This window comes from Hetaerina americana, unplaced genomic scaffold, assembly GCF_022747635.1.
Source record: "Hetaerina americana unplaced genomic scaffold, ioHetAmer1.1.p SCAF_11, whole genome shotgun sequence".
NCBI lineage: Eukaryota > Metazoa > Arthropoda > Insecta > Odonata > Calopterygidae > Hetaerina > Hetaerina americana.
Window position 1 is genome coordinate 18,711,728 of NW_027286181.1, and position 25,261 is coordinate 18,736,988.

A 25,261-nucleotide genomic window follows, 5' to 3' on the forward strand; every position below is an offset into this window, starting at 1 on the left:
TCACGCATCATAGAATGTTGTCGCGCGTCTTCACACGTCCGTTGCATTTCGTCACACGTCGTCACAAACTGTCACGTGTGATCTAAATTCGTCACACTTTGATTTTGAATTTCTAAAGGATAAGGTTCAACACTTTGGCGGCCATTATTCATCGTTATATTTATAGCGCGTATTCTTTAAACGCGACGTTTCCATTCAATGAGCGAGTAGGTGGTAACAAATGAATGATTTATGAATATTTTACCCAGCATCTCGTTGACCTTTGAGTTTCCATTGTAAGGATCTGATTGATATCCTTTAAATATGAGAGAAGCGTTATTCTGAGTGATGCCACGGTGCGTACTTAAGATTCTGGAATTGAACTCCTAAAAGGGAACAAAGGGATGGTATAATTCGTTGTTTAACAACGTCCTTCCCTGAGATTTAAAAAAGGTAGAATGATGAATAACTGATCGTAGCACTTTTCCACTTGATAATTTTTTTTTGCCTTGATAAAATATTTTTTAAATTTCCCAAAAAGTCAAGTGAAAGTGGAAATGTGCTTCGATCAGTTATTCATTATGTTCGACTTCCACCACATCACGCCTGAAGCTGCTCACGTAGAATGATGTTTACTCAATCAGAATACTCATCTCTTTTGTTATTTGACCTTTTTCTTCATCAACCACAATCACCTATCCATTCTAAATTGGCGTAGGTGACCTCAGGAGTAGCAGTCACTCAAATTTTACTTAAACGACTTCCAGCATTGCCTAAAAGTTATATAAAAGAATGCCTACATTAACCTTTTTGCTCTTTCTGACGCATCAAATCTCTTTCAAAAGTATTACTATTTACGGTGATTCCCTTGTTAATGAGATGGGATATTTTTTTTGTGGTTGACAATGGTGTTCAGGTGTTTATGTGATTGAGTCATTTAAATTTTATTTTCTTTTAGTTTTATTTTCGAAATTGCAGCTTAGTTTGGATTTTTAATTATTAAAAATTTGCTGCTAATGTCGTTCTGTGATAGCAATAGGTTTTGAGATGTTTCAGGTTATTGTTTGAAGAAGAAAAGTTGCCAACAATTTGTGTTCTACATGTTACCGTCTATACCCATTGTCAAAAATAATAATGAATATTTTAATAATAATACCAACAGCAAAAATAAAAGTGATACAAATATTAGATTCTCTTAAATGCCCTCAAAACCCTGCCATTTTATAAGTGACGTCATCGAAGAACATCAGTGTAACGATCAAAAGTGTCCAGGATTCATATTCTGGTGAGAATTCAAGAAACTCTCATCGTTATTCCAAGTACCGAGTTTTTCTGTACATTCGAACTTTAACTTTGTGGAAAAATAAACCAGTTCCATACCCTAACTTCATATGCTTCAAAGTTTAGAACGAAATTATATCTATCTTTAACGCTGAAAAAAACCCTCTGGTTGAATTCCATAATAGAATCCGCAAGTAAACGTCAAAAGATGCCAAAATTAATGATATTTGACTGCGGTAAAAATTCTAATCATGATGATAAAAAAATTGATGGTTGTATTATCATATTAAATCTCGATTTGAATTGGTTATTAATTTTCCACGCGACTGTGCGTTTGGAATTCCAATCATTTCCTAAATGTAACCTTCGGTCATGCTGTCATGGTCTGTAGGAGTTTGCCCATTGCAGTCACGTACTAAACTAAAGGTCTCAGGATGGATTTATCGCTGATACCTGAGTTTCGAGACGAGTAGGAGTAGAGATGATTGTGTGTTGAGAACCTCGGACCTCTGATGCCATTTCGTTCCCCTTAATTCATCTCAGAATCAGGATAATCGATTTCATGACCGCGCGGTTTTTTTGCCAGACGCTTTCAAAATGTAAATACCATCGGTAGCCGATGGGAACTATTCCAATTTCTGTTTCCAAAGATTAGAAGTTTGTTTAATTATTTTTCGGCTGTTTTAGCTGGTTTGATCGTAATTATATGAAGCTAATAAATGTATTTATTTTCAGTCCGTGCCCATCCAAAACGTCTCTTAAAATGTTAGACCACCAATAATACGAGGGTGATTCGAAAAGTAAGGCCCCCTATTTTTTTCATGAAAAATCAAATTTATTCTCAACTTTGCGTATATCGTTGGAAAAGCTGAGCATTTAGCTATTTTTCTACATAGTCGCCTTGACGATCAATCACTTTTTGCATCCTTGTAACCAGTATTTTAATACCGGCGTCATACCTTTCTCCCGCCGCGCTGCGAAGCCAAATAACGACTGCTTCTTGCACTTCCTCGCCTGACTTGAATTTCTGTCCTCCAAGGTGTTTTTTGAGAGTGGGAAACAAGTGGTAGTCGCTAGGGGCAACATCCGGGCTACAAGGACGGTGGTCGATGATACCCCAGCTGAATTCATTGAGCAGGGTGGTCGTTTGATGTGACACATGTGGACGTGCATTGTCATGATGCAAACACACTCCTTTGGTGAGACACCTTGTTGTAACCGAGGACCTCCGACACAATATTCTGCGCGGAGAAGTAGCCACTCTCTTCATTAAATGGTAAGGGTAATTCTCCGGTTATTGCGCACCATCTCGTCAATTGGAGCCATCGTTGATTCCGGCAAACTCGGCCGCCCCGACCGCTGCTCATCGTGGACGTTTTCCCGGCCATCAAAATATTCCCTGCACCACTTCCGCACGTTTTTGATGTCCATACACTTCTATCCATACACTTCCACTAAATGGCGATGAGTTTTTATCGGAGAAGCAGTCGTCAGTTAGCTTCGCGACGCGGCGGGAGAAAGGTACGACGTCGGTATTAAAAAGCTGATTACAAGGATGCAAAACGTTATTGATCGTCAAGGCAACTATGTAGAAAAATAGCTAAATGCTCAACCTTTCCAACGATGTACGCAAAGTTGAGAATAAATTTGATTTTTCATGAATAAAATAGGAGACCTTACTTTTCGAATTGCCCTCGTATTATTGGTGGTCTAAAATTTTTAAGGGACGTTTAGGATGGGAACAGACCGAAAATAAATTCATTTATTAGCTTCATATAATTACGATCAAACCAGCTAAAACAGCCGAAAAATAATTAATCAACCTTCTTATGTTTTGAAACCAGAGGAAAGTGGGTAGAGGTTTCCGAAGGAAAGAATTCAGAGGGGACGCATTAGATTAGAGCAATCCTTCATCTGGTTCTTGGACTCCTGGAATTGCCCAGGTATTAATATTAGGCATTAATTACCCTGATCTAAACATATTATAATCTACACCCATCACCTTCCACATTTTCCCCTCCCTTCTAAAAAGCCCCCTTCTAACGCTGCCCCTCCAAACTCTTCGCTTCGGAAACCTCTCCCCACCTTCCCCTGCCATCCATCGTTCTGGTATTCCCTGCAGCTCTATCCCTCTCTTCCTTGAGGAAGTTGGCTGCGATCACCGAAAATTCGAAACTTAGTGAGTCTTTTTTTGTGTGTTTCTGTGTTTTTGTCTGTATCCACTAGTGCTGAATTTTATACATTATTATTCACGTCCGTGAGGCTTTCAAAAAGTTATATATATATATATATGTGTATATATATACATATATATATATACATATATATACATATATATATACATATATATATATACATATATATATACATATATATATATATATATATATATATATATATATATATATATATATATGTATATGTATGTGCGTGTGTACGTAATGCTTGGAATTAAGGTGCATGAACACTGAAAAACACTACTAATTTCATTACTCGGTATTTATTTAGGTATCAACTTTTTAAACTCTGTAATATTATTTTAACATCATAATTCTACGTGCATAAACGTTGTAGAAATCAAGACAAGAATATGCCATTCTTTCTTAAATGGTTTCTAAATATTTCACATTTCGTTAATAGATCACATGTAAATTAAAACATTCATATGAGATAAAATTTGAATGTCATAACTTGTATTTGAAGGCTAAACAGGGGCGCGATAATTTATTACAAGTCCTCTGTTACATGAATAATTCGGCCTCCTTTTGTGCATCTATATTTAACTATCAGTAAAGCATATTAAATGGTAAGTTTCTAAGTTTAACTGGAATGTGGAAATTGAAGGAATTCGTCAGTGTTTCACTCTTGTTTCACAATTAACCATTAGCCTAGTGTCAGTGTTATTTCGTGCTTTCAAACTAATCAAAGTTAACATTACGAAAATCGACGTTCCGACTTTTTGAAAGCCCAAATTAAAATTCTTTGAATCATTATAAAGTTAGATGTTATGAACTGCATTTTAAGTTGGTTTCCTAGTGACAGTCTGAAACCAATATAATACATACACCTGTCCACATATTAACTGTAAAAGATATCGTGAGCTTGTTTGGAATGTTTTTTTTCTGCCATCTCCTCATCACTGTGTAAGGAAAAATATCGCCATTATTGTCATTCCCAAAGGAATTGGTATTTAATAAAATAAAAAATGGAGGGTAACATAATAGATAATCTTCAAAGAGTATTAACTGTTCAATTTTGTTTACATGCCGACAGATCAGTAAACCACCTCCTGATTCTCGATATTTCCAATTTTTTTCCAAACAAATTTTGTCATCAAAGCTATCCTTGACTGTGTGCGATAAGTAAGCAGCTGCGTAATAAGTTGTTGGCATCATGCAACAGGCCGTAGTTCTTGCAAGCAAAAAGTGTCTTTGGAACAGTAAAATCAAAATACAGACAATGCTGTGTGATCAAATTGAGTACCTTGAGATGCAGCATCAGCGTTACTTTCCCATAACGCAACAATAAATATAATAAATAGATTTAAAAACCCTGGATTTAAAAACTATCTAATTTATCCGATAAATAAGAACCAATTTGGGTTTTAAGAGAGCTAGAGGAAAAATATATGCGATAAATGACTGTATCCCTTTTCATTTATTCCTCTGGTGGTGGTCGGCTGGTAAAAAGATCACTATATTGGATTCAAGGGGACCTGCAAGGCTCGTCATTCCCGACAACCCGCCAACCGACAACCTGAATTTCAAACGACATCCATTACATATTTCTCCAAATAAACAACAGAATAACAACAAACATGATCGGACGTAAGACTACCCTTCCGAAAAAATAAAAAGAGTTATTCACTAAGCGAATTATTTTGCTCATTCTCCCGCTGAAGAAAAAGTAAAATTATTTCAATTCCTTCAACGAGGAATTTTAAATATCGCATGTCACTCTTCAAAATGGTCAAAGTACAAGGATAATGAGAAGATGAATTGTATTAGTCAAAGAAGCTTCCGCGAGGAGGTAATTAATTATAGGGCCTTAAATTAAGAATGCTAATTAAAAAGGCTTGCTAAAACATTGATATGGATCCTGGCTTTGTAGAACGCGGAAACATGGTTGTTGAAGCAGGATGATAGGCGTGGTTTGGAGGCTTTTTAAATCTTGGTGTGGAGAAGGATGGATGAGGCGAAATGAATAGAGAGGAAAATGAACGAGGAAGTGCTAGGCATGGTAGGAGAGGAGAGAATTGTTGGTAGAAATTCAAAGTAGGCAGTAAAAGTGGATGCAGAGCATTCTGTTTAGTAATGGGATGTTGAAGACTTCAATCAATGCTCAAAGTTGGGACTACTTTTGGCAAGTGTTAAAGGGATAGCATAACGATAGGCATATTGTGGAAAAAGAAAAGAGGGATGAAGTGTACGGAATTGAATGTAGGTTGATTTTAGGGCTTGGTGTTAGATTGTTTTTGTGAGGAAAGCCGAGTATTAAATATATATATATATATATATATATATATATATATATATATATATATATATATATATATATATATTTACTATCGTACTATCGTTGTACCATTGTGTAGACCAACCCAAGTCTACCTTAATCGGTAGAATGTCAATAATGATGATACTATAAGCAATAGCAACAAAAGCAATAATCATAATAACAATTATAATGTTACTATTATTGCGTATTGCAAACAGACACGCTTTCCTAGTTACAAGAAATTCTAGCTTAGCACATAATATCTGGGAAGAACGCAGTAAGAAAAGTCCCAATGCTTAAGTGCAATTTATTTGCCGGAGTAAGTTGTCTTATCTATTATTTCAGCAAAGGATGTAATGAGCCACATTGACCGCTCGTAAAGGAAAAAAAATTGTAATTTTCTTGAAGAAAAGAATCGAAAAATTGCTTCATAAAGATCGACTTTCTCTTTTCTAAAAAAAAACCCAAGGACCAGCCCCGCCGCGCCCTCTCAAATGGATGTGATTCCAATAATTTATGTAAATTTCCTTTCGAAATCGTCATCTGTCGCATATTTTGGTGACCCATTACGAATCGAACCGACCTCAGGCAATCATTGAACTCCAGGGAGCTGAATAGATTTTGGAAAATGTGCTAGGAATTTCTTTTTCCCAGATATTAAGACGTTGGTCTTGGGAAATGTCGGCCCGAAACGAAAGGCCGTCCGACGCCATTAAAAATCCATTACGGAGGTGGATGTTCATTTGCGCTCGTCCAATCGTTTGAAAAGTCATATTATTCGGTAAATTTCATGGTTGTTCGGTGCCCACCGACTCATCCATGCAGTTGGTCGACGGTAGCCAAATAAGTAACAGCAACAGGTATCCTTTTCCTAAATAACTTTCCCAAAGAATCCAAGCAATTCGGTCTGAAGTAATTTTGTGTTGCCTTTGTCATTTGTATTTTCCCTGTTTATGTGTCATCAACTGTAAAATATTTCGGGTTATTCAAAGCTTATAACGTAATAATTTTAATTTAATTTTTCCTGAAACACTCATAGAGGTCGCAGATAAGTAATGTCCCGATCTCACTTCGTAAACATTTCAAAAATATTTCCTTGTGCATATTTCCCGTCTTCGTTTTTAATTAATATTATCGATTTCAAAATTTCAATGCCTTTTTTTTATAATGATAACGAATTATTCATATTTATTAATGAGTTGATTTTTATCAATGATAATTTCGGATCTTTTTGAATTCAATTATATCCCCGAGATGAAAATTTCAGCGGTCTCATAACCAATTAATTCGCATTCCAACTGATGAAAAACGCATCGTTCTTTCTAAATTTGATATCAAGCCAAGATTCGCATTCAGCTTTAGTTTCCAAAAAAATCGAAACGTTTTAAGACAACTATATTATAGAAGAGAAAAGTTTATTTTCAAGAGGCATATTGATAAACTATTTAGCTCAAAACTTTAATATAATGCACATAAAATGAAGTATTTTCGTGATGAACCTATTCCTATAGCATGGTACACTTCAATTCAGAACACTTATTTTTCATTTAAATATAGACGGTGATATTTGAGTGCGTCAAACAATCATTTAAAGCCTAAAAAGAAAAGGAATACAAATATATTTTTTATCATTCTGTTTCAAAGTACGTGTAATTTCATGAGCAGATTCGGAAGTATCGATTGTGAAGCCATTTATTTATTCCTAACTAAATTATCTTCGAGTGAGAGAAAGAGAGTAGTAAAGCCTTGTCGTTTTAGTGATATTTTTCATCTCTGCCTGAGAGGCCATGATTCGTGTTTTTAGGAATCAATACATCCCAAAATACACGAACCTATTGCGGTAACAGAATTATATGGCCATGGTTGGCTAAAGGCGTGCCTGGATATCAAACGTATATTTATATGAAGTTTGACATTCATCAGAAATTTTCGCAGAGGATATGGATTTCATACACGCTATATGCCTTGTTCTGACTGCCGAAAAGTTTCATGGAAACTTTCCCGATATATTTTCCTCTGCAGTAATATATATATATATATATATATATATATATATATATATATATATATATATATATATATATATATATATATATATATATATATGATTATAGTTGCGCTGGAGTATTTTTATCACATATTCATTCGAGTCAGAAATATTTATTTTTTTGAAGGAAAAAAACACGGAATGAGTCTCTTGGAATTCTGTCACGGAGTTTGTAATGTATTTTTTTTAGAACATTTCGGAAACATTTTTGGATACGTAAAGTTCATTGTAATTTTCATATTTACCTTCCAAGTTGCAAGTAGCAAGGAGCAAAATAAATTAATTGATTATGATGAAGATAGGTACATTTCAAGTTGATTTTTTAATCAGCTAAAATATTTAATGTGCCAGTCACCATTTTACAGTGAGTAAAACATAAAAATGATGCATGAGTGAATCTGTTTTGTGATGTGTAAAGATCATTGGCTTTATGGTTATTAATTACAGTTGCACATGAGTATTGGTAAAAATAGCAATAATTATTAAATAGATGAATTGTGCTGGGTGAAAATTGGAACGTTTCAAGCAGAATTTAGATCAGCTGAAGTATTTGATATGCTCGGAATCAATTTCCAGTGGGTAAAACAGAGAAATTATGCAATGTCTCTCCAGGGTATGCGGGAGAAAGGATGTTTACTGATTAGATCGAATGAGGTAAATGATATATTTACCAAGGCTACTGCCAGGTAGTTACAATGAGTATACATGTTCAGGTTGAAGATGAGAGTTCAGTATTTTAGAAATTCTCCTGATTTCCCTGACGAACCTAAACCGTTTGTTTTTCTCCCGAAAACAGCGGGAAACATTTCTGGCACACTCCATTCTATTTTGCCAATTGCCATCTCGGGAAAAAAACGTTAAAGGGAGCACTTTTAAAGTTAGCTAAGTATAGGCAAGCTAAGACTATGGACACTTATTGAATAAAATCAATCAATCCCTTGATAAATCAAGAAGCTTAAATATACATGAATAATCACGCGTCCTCCACATGAAACCCTCCTCGGATGGGAGGTCAGATGTGCCATGATTTAAACGTTTCACTCGAGTTAGCCATACTGCAGGTTCCAGATATATGTTCCCCTGCTCAAATACTCCTACCAACCCCCCCATTTACGCTTTTTGACCCCCTGCCCTTTCTGCTTTCTCGATCAAAAACGCCGTAGCCGATAAACCGATATAACTCTTCTTTTTATTTTAACAAGGACCAAAATGAGCTTCGCGAAGGTGTTTTTGGATCATGTGTAAATCGAGTCGATAATGAGGGTATTAAAGATATAGCATTCCCCTTCGTCATCCATCCCTCACCATATCACCTCCCAAACACCCCACCTCTCCATCGTCTTCTTCACATACTACCCCCTTCCCTCTCATCGTCGCCTCAGGAAAAAAAACTTTTGCGAAAGAAAAAGATAATCATGCTCAGAAATTATTTTCTGCCAGATAGTGTTTCCGGAAGAGTGTGTGAAGTAAAGTAAGTCAGAGGCTGTCCGCAATTTAGGAGGGGGGAAGGATGGAGAGTGAGAGGATGGGGGAGGGTTTTCGTTGAGGGCGGGGGTAGGACTGGGAATAACTAAGGAAAAACCAGATGATAAGATCTTCCCTCAGCGATACAAGGGGACGGACCTAATTAACTCAATACTGCAGGATACGGGGGTGGAGAGTGTTGGGAGGGGGTTTATGCAGGGAGAGTTTTTAATGGGAGGGAGCGGGTAAACGAGTGAGTGTGAGCTTAAATGGTGTTTTGTAAAAACCAGGGAAGATATGAGTGCGTGAGGAAGTACTTTTTTTTCCTAATTTTGCCTATCGTAATTTCTGGCCGGGGAACGTAGCTCGAATTCAATTGAGTGGGGAGGGGGGGGGGTTTGAGCGAACGAACGAACTCCGGTGGCGGCGGGGTAACGTCCTCTTCTGCCTACCCATAGACCGCGGGTTCGATTCCCGCCTAGGTGTTTTTTCCTCCACCTAGGGCTTGGGTGCAGGTAGTTGTCAAAATTTTATATCTACGTTCAAAGTCCGATGTAAAGGTCGTAGTGCTGTTATCGGACTAATGCAAAATATTCTCCATGGAGAACAACATCTGAACTCACCTGTCTTCGGTGGCGGCGTGGGTTAAGAAGAGGTCCTCCGGGGGTTACTGAAGACGTCTGGGTTGAAGCAGTCCGGTTCTGATGTGGACGTGATACTCTTGCGGGTTGGAAAAAAAACTTTCTTCTCCTCTTACTCTTCTCCGCTCACAACGGGATCCCACACAAAAAACACACCTCTCTTTCTCTCTCAAACACCAGCGTGACTCCCTCTTACTCTCTCTCTCCCTGGGACTCACCCTCCTGCGTGCGTGCAAGCCAAAGCAGCCCAAATTCCCACTCTCTCTCTCTCTCTCTCTCCCTCGGCGTTAATATAAGTACGTGTTTGAGATGTGCGCGTCTCTTTCGGCCGGACAAAAAAAACTTTCTCTTAACTGGGGTTGTGAGGGCGGGAGCGCACTTTTTTATTTTTTTTAAACACCGTTTTCACCCTCTCTCCCAGTATATAAGTATATCTCTCAAAAACCGTCTCCGGCACTCTACTCCGGGAATGAGGAGAGGTCCCGGACTCACGTTCTCAACTCTTCCCTCCCCTCTCCTCCGGAATACCCCTCTTTCCCTTCCCCTCCCGATCTCGCTACCCCCCTCCCCTTTCCCCCCTCAAAGCACACCCTTTTGCCCTCTCACGTCCCTCGTCCGTTCCCCTTCTCCGGTATCCTTTTTAGCCCTGCCTTACCCCCACCTGTTTCACCCGGCCCGGAGAGAGAGAGAGGGGTAGGAGACACCCTTACCTTTCCATCGCTCGACTTCCCCTTTTTCCCATCTCTTCTCTCTCTCTCCCTCTTTCTCTCTCTCCTTCTTCCGCACCCCCCACACACCCTCTCCCGACCTCCCTCCCCTTCGTATCGTTCCCCTAAACACGTCTCTCCCCTCCCCCTCCACGTTCACCTGAAATCCTCCCGTACCCCTACTTCTTCTCCTCTCTCTCCACCCCTTGCTGACTCGACTGCTACACCCTCACCCCTCTGAGCCTCTAGTAACGTCCCTTTTGCACCCCACTTCCCAATTTCACCCTCTCCTACCTTCCGACCCTCTCCCCGCCCAGGCCAGCGCCTCCACTACTTTCCCCCCGGCGCCTCCACAATTTCCCCCTACTTCCCGACTTCCTCTCCTCTCTCACCCTCCCTTCACCTCCCCCCAAAACCCCATGCTCCTCTTACCCCCCTCCCTCTCTCCCACCCTCCATATCTCTACTCGCACAGCCTCCGTTCAGAAGCGTCCGGGTACCCCGAAAACCTTTCCCCTGCTCTCACGGTCGCTCCCTTCCCTTCCACACACACCCCTCTCCCCCCCCTACCCCCCTCGAGCCATTCCCCCTCTCCTCCTCCTCCCGTCCCTCCCCCGTTTCCCGGGGTCGACACATGCGCAGAGTGGACGGGCGATCGGGGGTGGTGGTTGTCCGTGTTTGTGTGTGTGTGTGTGATTGTGTGCGCGCGCCAAGGCGGGAGGGGTTGAAATAAGGGTGAGGGTGGTTTACGGAGGAGGGTGAAAGGGTAGGTGGGGGTAGGAAGGAAGGATTTGGGGTGACGGGGACCCCTAGGAGAGCCGGAGGATGAGAAAGAGATAGAGAGAGAAGGATAGGAGAGTCGGTCTCAGTCGCCAACACGCACGCACGTACACACGGGTTAGATTCACGCATGGACACGCGAATGCACGAACTCAACGGAGTCAGGCACGCGCTGCTCGCCTCATATCTCTCTTTTCCTCTCTCTCACACCCTCTCTCTCTCTCACTCACTCACTAACTCTCAGAGAGGCCTTCGTCTTCTCTCTCTTTCTCTTTCTCTCGTATCGCTCCCCGACGAACCCCGGGGATCGATTGGAGAGCGTCATGGCTGGCAGAGGGAGTCATAGCCGTGTGATGCGAAGGGGAAGGGTCGAGGGCGAAGAGTCGGGAGGAGGATGCAACAGGGTTTCGTCGCCAAGGGGCGAGCGGGAGATGCATTTGCTGCTCCTGAAGTGGTGCAATTTTAGCCTCGCGGGGCTATTAGTATATTCGGCGCCCCGGGGAGGTGCTGCGTTTAGCACTCTCGGTTCAACGCTCCGTCCTTGTTGGAAATTTTGTTGTTCGACATTCTTGCTCGTCTTTTTTCTTTCAGCTCTTTTTGTAGGATCGTTCGCGAGGCAGTCTAAAATTAACGTCCTGTGAAGAAAGGCTGTTCTGAAATGAATCTCTAATCTTGATGTCTCTCGTTAAATGTGAACCCAAACTTAACACCCCCTCATCTCTTCAGTTAATATAACACAACCTGACACCCCACATTAACCTACAGTAAAATCTCCTTCAATTTCATAAACACCCTTCCTCCCTTCATTGCGTCCAAAATGCTTATCCTATTCCTTCCCGCAATTTGCTTAGATGACTTGCTCCCCGGCATATCACAGTGTAGTGTACAAAATTCCCTTGCCATTCCAAATGCCGTGCATTGTCTACATTCCTTAATACTGTATAACAAGATAGACTTACTTCTCACGCATCATGAAGCTGTTCTTCAGTTTCCTATACCTTCTGTTTCCCTTCGTTCTCTCCAACCTTGCTTGCCCAAAGTTCTCCACTCAATATCAGTCTTCAGCATCCCGTCGCTATGCAAAATACTCTGCATCCTTCTTTCCTACCTCCTTTGGATTACTAGTCATAAATAATTTGTCCAAATTTAATACTAAATCAAGCCTATGTTGTTTCGTAGCCTTGGTAAAGTATTAATAGAAATAAATGTAAGAATATAGCTATATAGGAGCAATTATTATCCCTCACGCAAGCACAGCTCTAGGGCTCTTGGAACGCACAAGCCAAGTCTAGGTTGTAGTCCATGGTAATGGATAGATATGTATACATACAGGTATATGTATACACATATGTGTATATATATATATATATATATATGTATAAATTTCTTCGTAATAGAATGCTCTTCGGCGACTATATATATATATACATATATTACCATGGGAAGTTTCTTTCTTTCCTGAAAATATCTAATATTTCAAAACTGACCTTAGCGATAAAACTAGGGACTCGAAACATTCTAGAAGGGCCTTAAGACGGATTTGGTACATTAAGCTTATTACGCTCCTAGTTTTTCATGAAGATGTTTTTAAAAGTATATCAAATTTCAAAGCCAACTTATGAAAACTTAAAATGTTCAATTTTGTGGCGTAAACTGCTAATTAATCGGAATGTTCGCCTGAATATTTATTTATTTAATAATCATTACAGAAGTTCAATACATATTAGGGAAGAGGAAAGGTTCTTGAAATGAATATGAATTCAGGACAGGAGAATGAGGAACAGGTAACTGAATGCTAAAGACCGTTGTATAGAGGGGATAATGCTGGGAAAGCAATGTACACGAAAGGAAATAATTGGAATTTTGGATGGAATTAAGGGAGGTTCAGTATTGGTTTTAAGGCTATTTCGTGCTAATTAGACCTAGCCGCACAGAAGTGATTAGTAGCAGGGTCCATTAAAAACTTGTCCTTACCCTGCTTACCGTCTGTTAATAATGTGCAGGCAAAAAGCAATCCTTTTTCCCCCGTAATGTTTTTTCCAGTTTACTTGATTTTTAGCAATTACTGTGACAGTCCCCAAAATAAATAGAATAAATCTCGGGAAAAAATGTATTTTAGATGAAAGTGCTCCATGCTTAGGTTTTTCAAAAGAGTACCCTTTTGCATCAACATAACGATGCCAGCGTCTCTGTCTGTCGCGGTATGTTTCCCCAAAGGCTTTTACCTCGTTCGGGCATCTCGTCACAACCTCTGAGACATTATTAAGCGTTCCAAAATGGTTTACTTTCAAGCTTGTTTTTATACTTTGGGGCTGTAGGGTGGTTGGGATAGAGTTTTCCCACCTTTTGCTTGACCAGGTGCTCGGTGTTTCATGAGGAAGGCGGTGTGGAACGGCGCGTTTTTGTGGTGCGGCCCACACTAGGCCAAGATCTTTTTCCTGACCCGTTTCATTCTTTTCCTTAGCCTTTCAAGGACTTTCACGAAAAATTCATTGTTCACTTTCTTTACCTGAGGCAAAAACTCTTTGTGGATGACGCCTTTTGTGTCGAAAAAGACTATGAATATATTTTCATTTATATTTTTTGATTGGAACATGGTAGGCTGCTTCTTACTGTGGTGTAGTTAGCGTCAAAAATTGAATTTTTAACGCAGTGTCTAAATCCATGTCTGCTGGCTGCAATTTCAAGCGAATCGCCTTGTCTTTCGTACAAACTAACCACAGGTATTTCAATATGGTATGGAGAAATTGTTTGGCCAACAGTTCCGGATAAATGAGATAAAAATGAAGTCATTAGTGATGCCCTAAGTAGGTTATTTGGCTTTTATGTGATAAAACGATGACGAAATATAGGTATTTTGTTTCGAAATTTGGGGCGTGGCATTTGAATATCTTTATTTAGCCAGTTGTGTAAGGCTAATGCTGATTTAAGAAAAATAATCATCTCGCATCTGCCAAACAATCACTTGTTTTTCCTTAGCATACTCACATTAAATCTTCAATGAGTCTGTAGATTAATTTAGTTGAATTTGACGACATTTCACATAGATTCTAAACAATTCAGTTGTAAGTTAATTAAAATATTCCTTATTTTGATTGTCTTGTAAAACAAAATGCGCTCCCTTAATGCAACTCGAGCAAATCTCAAATTCTGGATGGGTTTATTTTAATGATTAATGAAGATATCCTATGCAATGTCGTCCTAGCTGACGTAGTCTGTCTACGGGATATGTTTGAATATTTGTGTTACAAACTTATGTTTAAAAAATCAATAGCACGATATTCAATTCAGGAGTTTGATTCAGAACACTAACGCAGGTTTGGTTATCTGTTAAGCAATGCATTTTTGTTGCATCATTTCCATGAAACGTGATCACTTATATGTTCTAACTGTGAGCGAGTAGTCTAAATTTTTTCTCCCCCGCTGAGTTTCTAGAATAATGTTGAAAGAATTGTTTTGGCTAAATCTGCATCATCAAATGTACAAGTTGAATCGATCTCAGCAAGGTCGCGGCATCTCAAGCAGTTTCTTCGAATTAGCTCTCGGCAAGGTCGCGTTGTCGCGTTATGAGTGCTTCAACGGGCTTATGAACGATCGTAAGTCATTTATATTAGTGTATCTCCTTAATTGGGCTCTCACGTATAAAATGTGGAACATAGAGCACTATCCATATCTCAACATAATAATGACTTCGCTCCTCCTCCTTATCTACCATTGGAATCAACCAGCTCGGAAACAATACTTCGCGAACTTTGTGTGGTGACCAGGGTGACATAATTTTAGGAGCGAAATTGCAAAACGAGAAAGGAGTTTGAGAAAATAAATTATGTACAATGAATTAGTTCTCGTATAATTCAATCGTCAAAATGACATTTTTCATGACTATCTTTGAATGAGAATCATATATTAATGTTTCAAGTTTTCATATAAAATAACCAAAGCCAATGCTGTTTTCGGAAAAGAGGGAAACTAAGTTTGACATTTTAATAGACCGTTAAAAAGTAAAAGAGGTGGAACAACGTATCTCGCAAGGGTTTATAAAGGTGTACAAATTAGTACGAACACAAGAGGCAAAACTGCATTAGTCATCGAAGCTTTCACAAGATGAAGGGACTCGTTGACAGGGAAGTTGAATAAGCATTTGAAAAAAAGCCAAGAGGAAACTTGGACAGAGAGCGTAATAGTTCTGTGAAGGTATACAGCCATACAATACTTTGAGAAAAGGAGCCAATCTAGTACAATGAGGCCATATTCCCCTTCGAGGTGAATATGGCCTCATTGTACTAGATTACTATTATATATATTGTACTAGTACTATTTTATATATATATATATATATATATATATATATATATATATATATATATATATATATATATATATATATATATATATATATATATATATATATATATATATATATATATGTGTGTGTGTGTGTGTGTGTGTGTGTGTGTGTGTGCAAATAAAACAAAGGTTATGTGGTGCGGCTTGCAGAGAGAGAAAAGCTAAGTTAAACTTTAAAATAGGAGGACAAAAACTAGAGCAGGTGGTACCGCTCACATATCTCGGAAGTGTTCTGGACGGAAATGGTCAAAGTAATAGGGGCATAAGGAGAAGACTTTCATTAGGCAAATGAGGTTTCAATAGGAGGAGAGATTTGATGACAGGGACGCGGAGTAAGGACTTTAAGAAAAACGTCGTTGAAAATTGGAGCTAGATATGGAGTGTAATTGTTTACGGCGCAGAAACATGATTATTAAAACAAGTTGATAATAGTAGTTTGGCTTTTGAAATGTGAATCTAGAGCATAATTGAAGTTGTGAATTACACAGAAAGGAAAACAAATGATGTAGTGCTGGTTATGGTGGAGGATTAGAGTGGATTGTTGGAAGAAAATATAAGGGAACAGAAAAATTGATGCAGAGCATATTAATTGACAGTGGGATGTTTGAACACTAATCGAGGGGAGAATGTTGGGCAAACGAGAAAAGGGCAGGAAGCGGATAGAGATGACCGATTATGCATATATATATGTATAAATATATATATATATAAAGATATATATATATATTTATACATATATGTATATATATGTATATATAAAGATATATATATATATGTGTATATATATATAAAATTATGTATAAATATATTTTAATAATAATCACATATCCATATACGTATGGGATACAGAGAATACTTTAGGTGGGGGGCTGGAATAATAATATGCTTTTATCTCCTTAGAAGCAAAATATATTATAATTATAAACTGAAATATCTCATTGCCCTTATTTTCGTTTTTCTCATTCTTTCCTTAAATTAGTTCTCTGAGGAAACCCATTAATTTCTGGGACGGGCTTCATTCAAAAAACAGTTTTGAGACAAAATACCTCTGCGAGTTCAAATGCGCAAACAATATGACGGCGAAACGGAATGGCTGAAAAGTTCTGTCAATATAAAAAAGTCCTGACGTTCAGCTTCCTTCCTTCTTTAGGCGGTTCCGTATTAGTGAGACTCTGGGATTAATATATCTTTTTAATGGCTTGATGTAAAACAAAGTAAAGTTAATTCAATATGGCCATTATTAAAGTTTTATAACTACGTTTATATATATGCATGTATATATATAATTATACATATATATATTTATATATGCACATATATATATATATATTTATATATGCATATATATATATATATATATATATATATGTATATGTATTTTTTAAAGTAATCTACCGGTTAAGGTAGGTTTTGGATGGACATAACTACCACACAAATATTTTGTGACTGCTAACAAAACACAATCCAGCAATGTCCGTACTCTACATTAAGTCCCTCTTCATCTCTGAATATATATATATATATATATATATATATATATATATATATATATATATATATATATATATCCTATGTGAAAGTCTCACAGATGTGAATAATAATGTATACGAAGTTAGCACAAGCGAACAAAGACATAGAAACACATAAAAAGGAAAAGCTCACATGTTTTCGAAATTTTGGTTGTACAATCCACTTTTTAAAGGAAGAGAAGGAAGGAACTATATATGCATATTATATGATATAGAAATATATATGTGTGTGTATCTTATATTCTGTGGCCGCTTAGAGACATTAAGAGATTTTTCAAGTCTTGCTCGTTCATAGTCCTCTGATGTTTTGTGGAATATTAATGTGCTCAAAAGAAGCTGCACCATTCCTCTCGGTGAGGGTAATTTGTTCTTCTTGGCTCGTCCGAATATTAATAAACGTGATTCCATTAATAGACCATCGCTACGACAGATGATTTTGCACTACAGCGAAAAACTATGGGGCAGTCGAAGCCACTTCATGAAAGCTCGAAGCTAGGATGAATTCATTTTAAAGATTTTCCTTTGGAAGTTATCTTGTATTTTTGTCTTTGCTCGCTGGCTTATGATATCCGAATCACACCGGCATGACGAGGCCGGCCCATTTAATGGATGTTTCGCTCGCTGAAACCGCGGCAGGAAAAACCGCTACTCTACGTGGGTCATGGCGTAGGGGTGCGCTACATTGTAAACTTAGAAATTTTCCCGCTTAACCCCAGGAAAAAAAACCACAATTATCAACCCGAAGGTTGGTTTGATAGGTGAGAATATAGTAATCCTGGCTCGTGAAAATCGCATATGGACGGGCTATACGGGAGCGGGGCTTTGAGTTTTGAAGTAATGATAAGAGTCCCTCTTCCCTGTGCTACTTGTGGTTTCCTAGGAAGACTAAGTGCCTGAAGAATTACGCACAGCTTGGATTGAGCTCAGGAAACCTAGAGGAGTCACTCTGAACAGAATTCGAGCCCTCCAGTGCGCTATCAACTTCCCACTGTATGGGACATTGAATTTTTTAACCCCTAAACAGAAAGGAGTCTATATATTTATATATATATATATATATATATATATATATGCTTATGTATATGTATGTATATTGAATGTTTATATTTATTTATGTATACACATACATGTATAATTATATATACACACACACACATGATTCACGGGTAAGCCACCCTGAAAACCTGCAACTCCAACCAAGTTATATGATTTTTCGGGTACCAGATCTTCCTGGGAAACCATAACCGGCACAGGGAAAGGAACTGGCCCCCCTACCCTGATGTGTGAATTTCACACGCCGTCGAGCTTATTGCTGGGCGAACTTTACCATCGCCGTCTTGTGCGTCGTTGAAGAGCGTTCCATTTCGAAGAAATTTATACATACTTTACTTTTTTTATCTGGCACCTCCTTTAGTAACTTCTATGTATTAGGTGCTATATGTAGAGTGTATCTTAAGTGGAGTACGCCGTGACCCTTTTGACCCTTTCATGCTTTTCGTTTTTAGAATAAGCTAATTCCGACGCTGGGTTACTCTCTTAACCCTTCTATCCCCCATTACCTTAGTATCCTATTACTACCGATTCATCCCACCTACTTATCGCCCTAATGGTGGTAACGAACTCAGGTGCCGGTCGCTTCTTCTATTAAATAATGTTAATCCACCCTTCAGTAACTCGGTGTTATATCCACGGACTACCACACCCCTTTTTATGACCATATTAATCCACGCGCTATATGATACACACCGTCTGGGCCTCTTTCCATCCGTTATCCTCACTTCAGGTATATAAAGAATTGCTTACGGAACACGGGCGGGAGGTGGAAGAGGTGGTGGCACAATTGGTCGATTAATTAAAGAGAAAAGAACAACGTACTCGAAAAATCTCCCGTAACGGTATCGACGGTGCTTTTGATGGGATGGAAGGACGTTTTGGCGAGAAAGTTTGAACGAGGCACACGTGTCGATCCAAAGCCGAAGTGCACACAGTGGGGGTTGAGACGGGTGGGGAGAGAGGGAGAGAGAGTTATTCTTGTAAACAGGATGCTTCAATGGATGAAAGTTTACCCAGAAACAAGCTCCCAAACGAGCAAGTAAGCGACGCGAGGCGGCAACGAGCGCCCTGAAGCAACGGTGATGTTCCTCGACGCGACGAAGTCGACCGTTAAAGAACATCACCGTCTTGAGTGCGGTCGGGAGAAACCAGAAACTGGATTACGACGGAATTGCGCCTGTCCCATTTACATCTACGTGTACATCTGCATATTGGTCTACAAGCCAGGGATTGTTTTACGATGGAACAATCTGCTAATTCAGTCATTGTTCAGAGTTGAGTGCTTGTTTGATGAAGTTCTTCCATTCGTATGTGGTCGGTTTAATGCTTCGTGGTCGTGTATTAATGTCGCGTTATAACGATGGCGAACCTTGCGTATAGTATATGTGTGTCTTTATCTACCACTCTGGGGATTCATATTTTATCCGTGTATTTTAAATTGCAAATACATGTCTAAGAAAAAATTAAAACTTGGTGAATATAAACTAAAGTAATGAAAAGAGGTCATCTATTTAGGAGTTACAATAGACTACCAAGAGTAGTTTGGACATATCAATGGAAGTATTGTCAGAGTAACAAAGATTTTATACAGAGTACGAAGCTGATAACCGGGAACACAAGTAGGGATATGATGAAAAGATTACCGCAAACGTTTTTATGGAGCTTAATGATGCACACCTCGGAAACATGATCAGTGAGGCGAGAGAATAAACGTAAATTGGAGGATTTTTACTTGTGGGTATGGAGAAAGAAAATGAAGAAATTTCAATGGATGTATAGGGATGCGGATGGAATGAAGGAAGGCAGGGAATATGACGACTTGGAAAAATGATTTATTGCTATTCAGGGTAAAGAGTATTTATTTATTACCATGCTAGGTGGGACATGAAAATGTGGCAGCGCCTTCGTATTAAATCCATCTCAAACAAACCTAAATCTATTGAATAATTATTCGTTAAAATTAATAAAAGAAAATCATGAACTCTAAATTATTTCATCTGTGTTGGCAAGGATGCGTAGAGGTCATATTCACTAGGAAAGAGGGCTGACAGCCGATATAACTTATGGCGTTAAGAACTAGTAGGTATTTAGTAGGTTGATATATTTAGAAAAAGAAGGAAATGGTGGAGGTATTTAAGGAGAAATCTTTTTCTCCCTCCGTATTCTTTCGCGCAAGCGCCGCGGGGTTATAAAACTTAACCTCCCATCTAACAGACCGAGTAGTGTACCCGAAGTCCTCAACAAAGGGAGACCTAAGTGGGAATCGGGATTTCACTGAAAACATTCCGCTCCGCCAGGGACTTGAATCGAGGCTCTCGGGATTGGAATACGATGCCATAGAGCTACCAAACCACTTCGATTCGTTTCTATATTGTTAGAGGTGCAAGCTTGGGAATCACTAACGGAGCGAAGATTAAACTATAGATTAAATCTCTTGTTCAAATTGGAATGAAACCTCTTTTTAGTGATAATGTTAATTATCTTTTAATAATCCCATCTTACCACCGTAGGAGAGATCATATAAATGAGATTAGAGAGATCAAGTATATAGCTGATAGATTTAAAATGACTTTTCCCTCGAACGATAAGTAATCAGAATAATTGTATCCAACCGAGCTAGGGGCGTAAAGCATTTTCTTTTTTTTAATTCTAAATAGCTCATTATTTATCCATTGTATATTTTAACCCAAGTTAACTGTCTATTTTAATCCCGGCAACTCATCTCTTATGCTCGGAAAAGTATTTCAAACTTAGATACCGTAATGCAGATAGAACTGTCTATCACCATAATTGAAAATATTTTATATTTTCATTTTAACTGACAGATAAGGAAAACGTAATTTTTTTATGTTAGCGTGCCTGTTACCTCAAAATAGAAGAAAGCGGAGTAGTTTAGGCATAGAATAGCTACAAATGGCGAAGCGTGGAATGATTTAAGGATGAAAATCCAAAAAACCCAAATTTTAACGGAGCATTTAAATGCAGCATTTACAGTTTGTCGTTCAGGTACAAATTTGTAGTGGACGACTCCCCTTTTGTCAAAAAAGACAATGAGCATCGCCTTGATCCGAGATTTGCTCATGCGAGCTTTCTTTTGACGGGGTGATGATGGGGTGTGCCACTCCGCACTTTGTCTCTTCGACTCCGGGTCGTACTCAAAGATCCACGCCTCGTCACCCGAAACAACGTTCTCTAAAAAATGTGGATCATTTTTGCAGTGATCCGCAAGTTGTGTCGCGATTTCCAAACTATTGAGTCTTTGATCTTCACTGAGCACTTTCGGCACCAACTTTGCACAAATTTTTCGCATCTGTAATTGCTCCCTAATAATCTCGTGCACTATTGTTTTTGGCACATTACACTGCTCTGCTATCATCCGAACACTAAGACGACGATCAGAGCTCAGTACATCGCAAACTTTTCGCACATTTTCGTCGGTGAGTGTCGTTGATGGGCGTCCAGGCCGTGGTTCGTCGTCGACCTCTTCTCTGCCCTCCACGAACATCTTGTGCCACCGAAAGATCATGTTTCTGGACATGGCTGACTCCCCGTAAGCCTGGTTAATCATACCGACAGTTTCGGTAGACGATTTCCCAAGCTTTACCGCAAATTTGATGGAATAACGCTGCTTCGGCATCGCGTTCCGTGACGTGGGTCGAGCGTGGAGGTTCGCGTTAACAGAGCTCCTCACTACACCACAGCTCAGAGCCGACTGCCTTTTTCAGCGTCGCTTGCCAACATACACCCCTCCAATCGCAGCCCGTCAGAGCGGTGCTGGGTGCGCCTGGAGCGGCGGGAAAAAATCAGTACACTTATTTTCCGGACGAACCCTGTATAGTTTAAAAATGAACATTCGAACACAAAAAACAAATAGGAAAAGATTCAATTTTATAAATAGAAGTACGTATTATCGAATGGAATCAGCCACCTGGAGAGTTACTTTAGCCCTTTCCATCAGCTATTAGGAGTTAAGGGAATAAGTGTAAGGTAGCTACTGAGCAACGGATAGGGTGATAAACTTTAAAGTGGCTGTGAGCGGAAATGGTTTGAAATGGATGTTGACGGTGCCAATTGGGACTTCGAAAGTGTGTGATGTTTGAATTTTGACAGTGCTTAATTTTGGAGGTGGTATGGATATAGACGGGCGTTATTTTCATGGTGGGCCGTGTGCCATGGTAGTGGCTTCATATTTGCTTTGACTATCTTTGTACATAACAGCTTAGTTTTGATTTTTTATTAATGTTCATGTTATTTTTTCATGTTTGATTGTCATACCAGCGATTTGTGTGCCACCTTTCTCTTCTTTACATTGAGTGCCTATCGGCACATGTATTTTTAATAGATAATAATCATCTTAGACCACACTCTGACACTCACACTAGGGATGGTTTGCCATATAGTTGTGGGTCACCTCCAAATTTTATTAATGTGTTATGCTCACGTGCTCTCTCATGGCTGGCGGAGCTGCAAGAATGATTTATATAATGGCCTTCTTTCTGTTCTCTACATTGATTTTTCTTCAGATCGATCTGATTCCAATTTTTTCCTCCGCCATCACTTCCTCCCTTGTGGCATCCTAAAATGCTACCCCCGCCTCCAGAATGTGACCTGACCTTCACGAAAGAGCATCTCCCCTTTAGTTTTCCATTACATCAATCATTACATTTCCTTTTGGCGGGATGCTTCCTCAAATCCCTCCGGACGCGAACGTGGGGGTGGATGAGCGGCGGGTGGGGGGGTTAAACCGGTCGGAGGAGGGATAGGTAGGGGTAGATGGAAAGTGGCGAAAAACGAATTTGTAGTCCTGTGGGCTGAAGAGGTGGGAATGACGGGGGAAACAATTTAAGCTCCTGGAACCAGAGATGGTGTATGTGGGAGGAGGAAGAGGGAGTGAGATACTTCTTCGCTCGCACTATGCAACTGGCACACCGTCGGTTTACTCCGCATCTTTCGCGTGCACTAGCGCACACTATAACACACGCGAAATGGAATTCACACCTTTGATTCACATACGAAGAGTTGTTAAAGTATGAATGGCCATTTGATGAGTCATTGGAAATGAGCATAATGTATAAAGGCTCATGGCTTTTGGGTATTGTTTGCTGTCGGGATCGCATTGCTAGCGGAAAAAAAAATTTTCCAAATATAACAGATCGAGAATCTATTTCCCAAATAATATATTCTGGATAATATCGGAAAATTGGTCACTAATGTGTATACATATGGTATGATTGGGAAACGAGGGTGTCTACAGGAGAGATTATTATTTGGTATTCTACTTTTTAAGATAGGTTTTTGATAGGCAAAGAATGAACTGTCCCACTGGTTTAAATATTTCAAAAGTTCGTCTACCAAAGTACCACTTAGCACCCCACAGTACAATAAACCCTAGGAGAATTTTCAAGAGTGTGTGAAAGTCTATAGGGTATACTCACCGCAAGAAGAGGAAAACTAATAGGACGATAGTTAACTGAATTCCATTATTATTGATAATCCACCGCTTAATGTAGGTTTTGGAAGGACCTTAAGTTCACATCTCTATTTCGGACACTCGCTTAGCGAGATTAAATCTGAAAACCAGCCCTAAAATCAGATCCTTTTCAATTTTTTATGCATTCTATCTCCCTTAATTCCATGCTACGTGCATATCCTTTTCCTACTCCTTCTGCCAGACGTTCTCTCCTCAATATCACAGTCTTCAACATTCTATCTCCAATCAAAATGTGCAGTTTACTGTTATTGTCCTCGTCGATTTTCTCCCCATGGTCGCATCTCCTCCCCCGCCATGCCTAGCACTACTTCGTTTGTTTTCCTTTCTGTCGATTTCACCTTTTCCCCTTCTCCACACCCACTTTACGTAAGTCTCCAATCTGAGGCAACTACCATACTTAAAAGACTATATTTCCACGCCGTATTAAACCACCTCCATATTGAATCTTTCGACAAACCTTTCTTAAAAAGCTTACTCAACATTCCTACCAGCAGTCCTATACGCTTTGTGCAAATTTCTTTGCCTAAAGCAATTCTTCTTCTTATATCCCGAATATTTTGAAAATCTTGGCCCAAAATATAGCTTAGACAAGTATGCTGATGCATCTACTCTAGTTAGTTAGGTTAGCTTTATTTTTATCAAAAATCTCATTACTTTTGTTTTGTTAAAATTAATCAACTCAGGCCTATCGCACAGATTTTCTAGCGCGTCCAGCAATAACTGTAACTACCTTGATAGATTGGATAGATTGATTGCAAAATATTGCAGTTACAAGAGAATGGAAGGGATAAATGTATTATGGAGCATTGCACGGGAAAGATAAACAAGGTTAAATGGGCGCCCATTTTTGGGGCAAAATGGATTTGTTCGGAACATAGGGGAAAATATATATGGGAAAATACCCAGCGAGGAAGGTGGAGGAATAACTCAGGTCCAGAAATGAAGTTTTGGTAATAACAATTTTCCTGTTGTTATCAGGTTAAGATTTCTATCTCTCTACCTACATAACCTGGTACCATGCAAGTCAACGCTACGGTGTGTCGTGAGGTTTGATTACGCACAGACTAATTTTGACATAAAACAGTTTTACCCTAGTGCAGCCGGATGAATTTGTTCCGATCCTTTATCGTTCGAGGGAAAGATAATTGCATCTTAAATCTTTCTGTTCTACGCTTAATCTATTTAATTTTATTGATACGATCTCTCCTACCATAATACGATAGGGCTGATAATAAATTTTCTATAGCATTGCTGAAGAGACATCTTTCCAATTTATGCAAGAGTAATCCAATCTGTAATTCAACCCTCGCTCCGTGAGTGATTCCCAACCTAGTCTCTCGATTAATTTTGATAAGGTATTGAGTCTGTCATAACAATTCTTAACAAATATAGCTCATCTTTGAGGAATGTGATCTGATTCTTCAACCAATTCAACTTCATCAGGAT

The 25,261-nt window shown here is 39.1% G+C and overlaps 1 protein-coding gene across 3 annotated transcripts in view; it reads right to left on the minus strand.

Annotated features, from left to right (window-relative positions):
* The window catches only part of LOC139700959 (uncharacterized), a 390,748-nt gene that overhangs the window by 191,945 nt on the left and 173,542 nt on the right, over positions 1 to 25,261 (minus strand). Inside the window, exon 1 of one of the 3 annotated variants that reach the window (XM_071599477.1) lies at positions 9,892 to 10,342. The exons of the other annotated variants lie outside the window; for them this stretch is intronic. The gene's annotated coding sequence lies outside the window, so the exon portion shown is untranslated. Of the gene's footprint in view, positions 1 to 9,891; positions 10,343 to 25,261 lie in introns of those variants that run through there. 3 annotated transcript variants of the gene reach the window in all.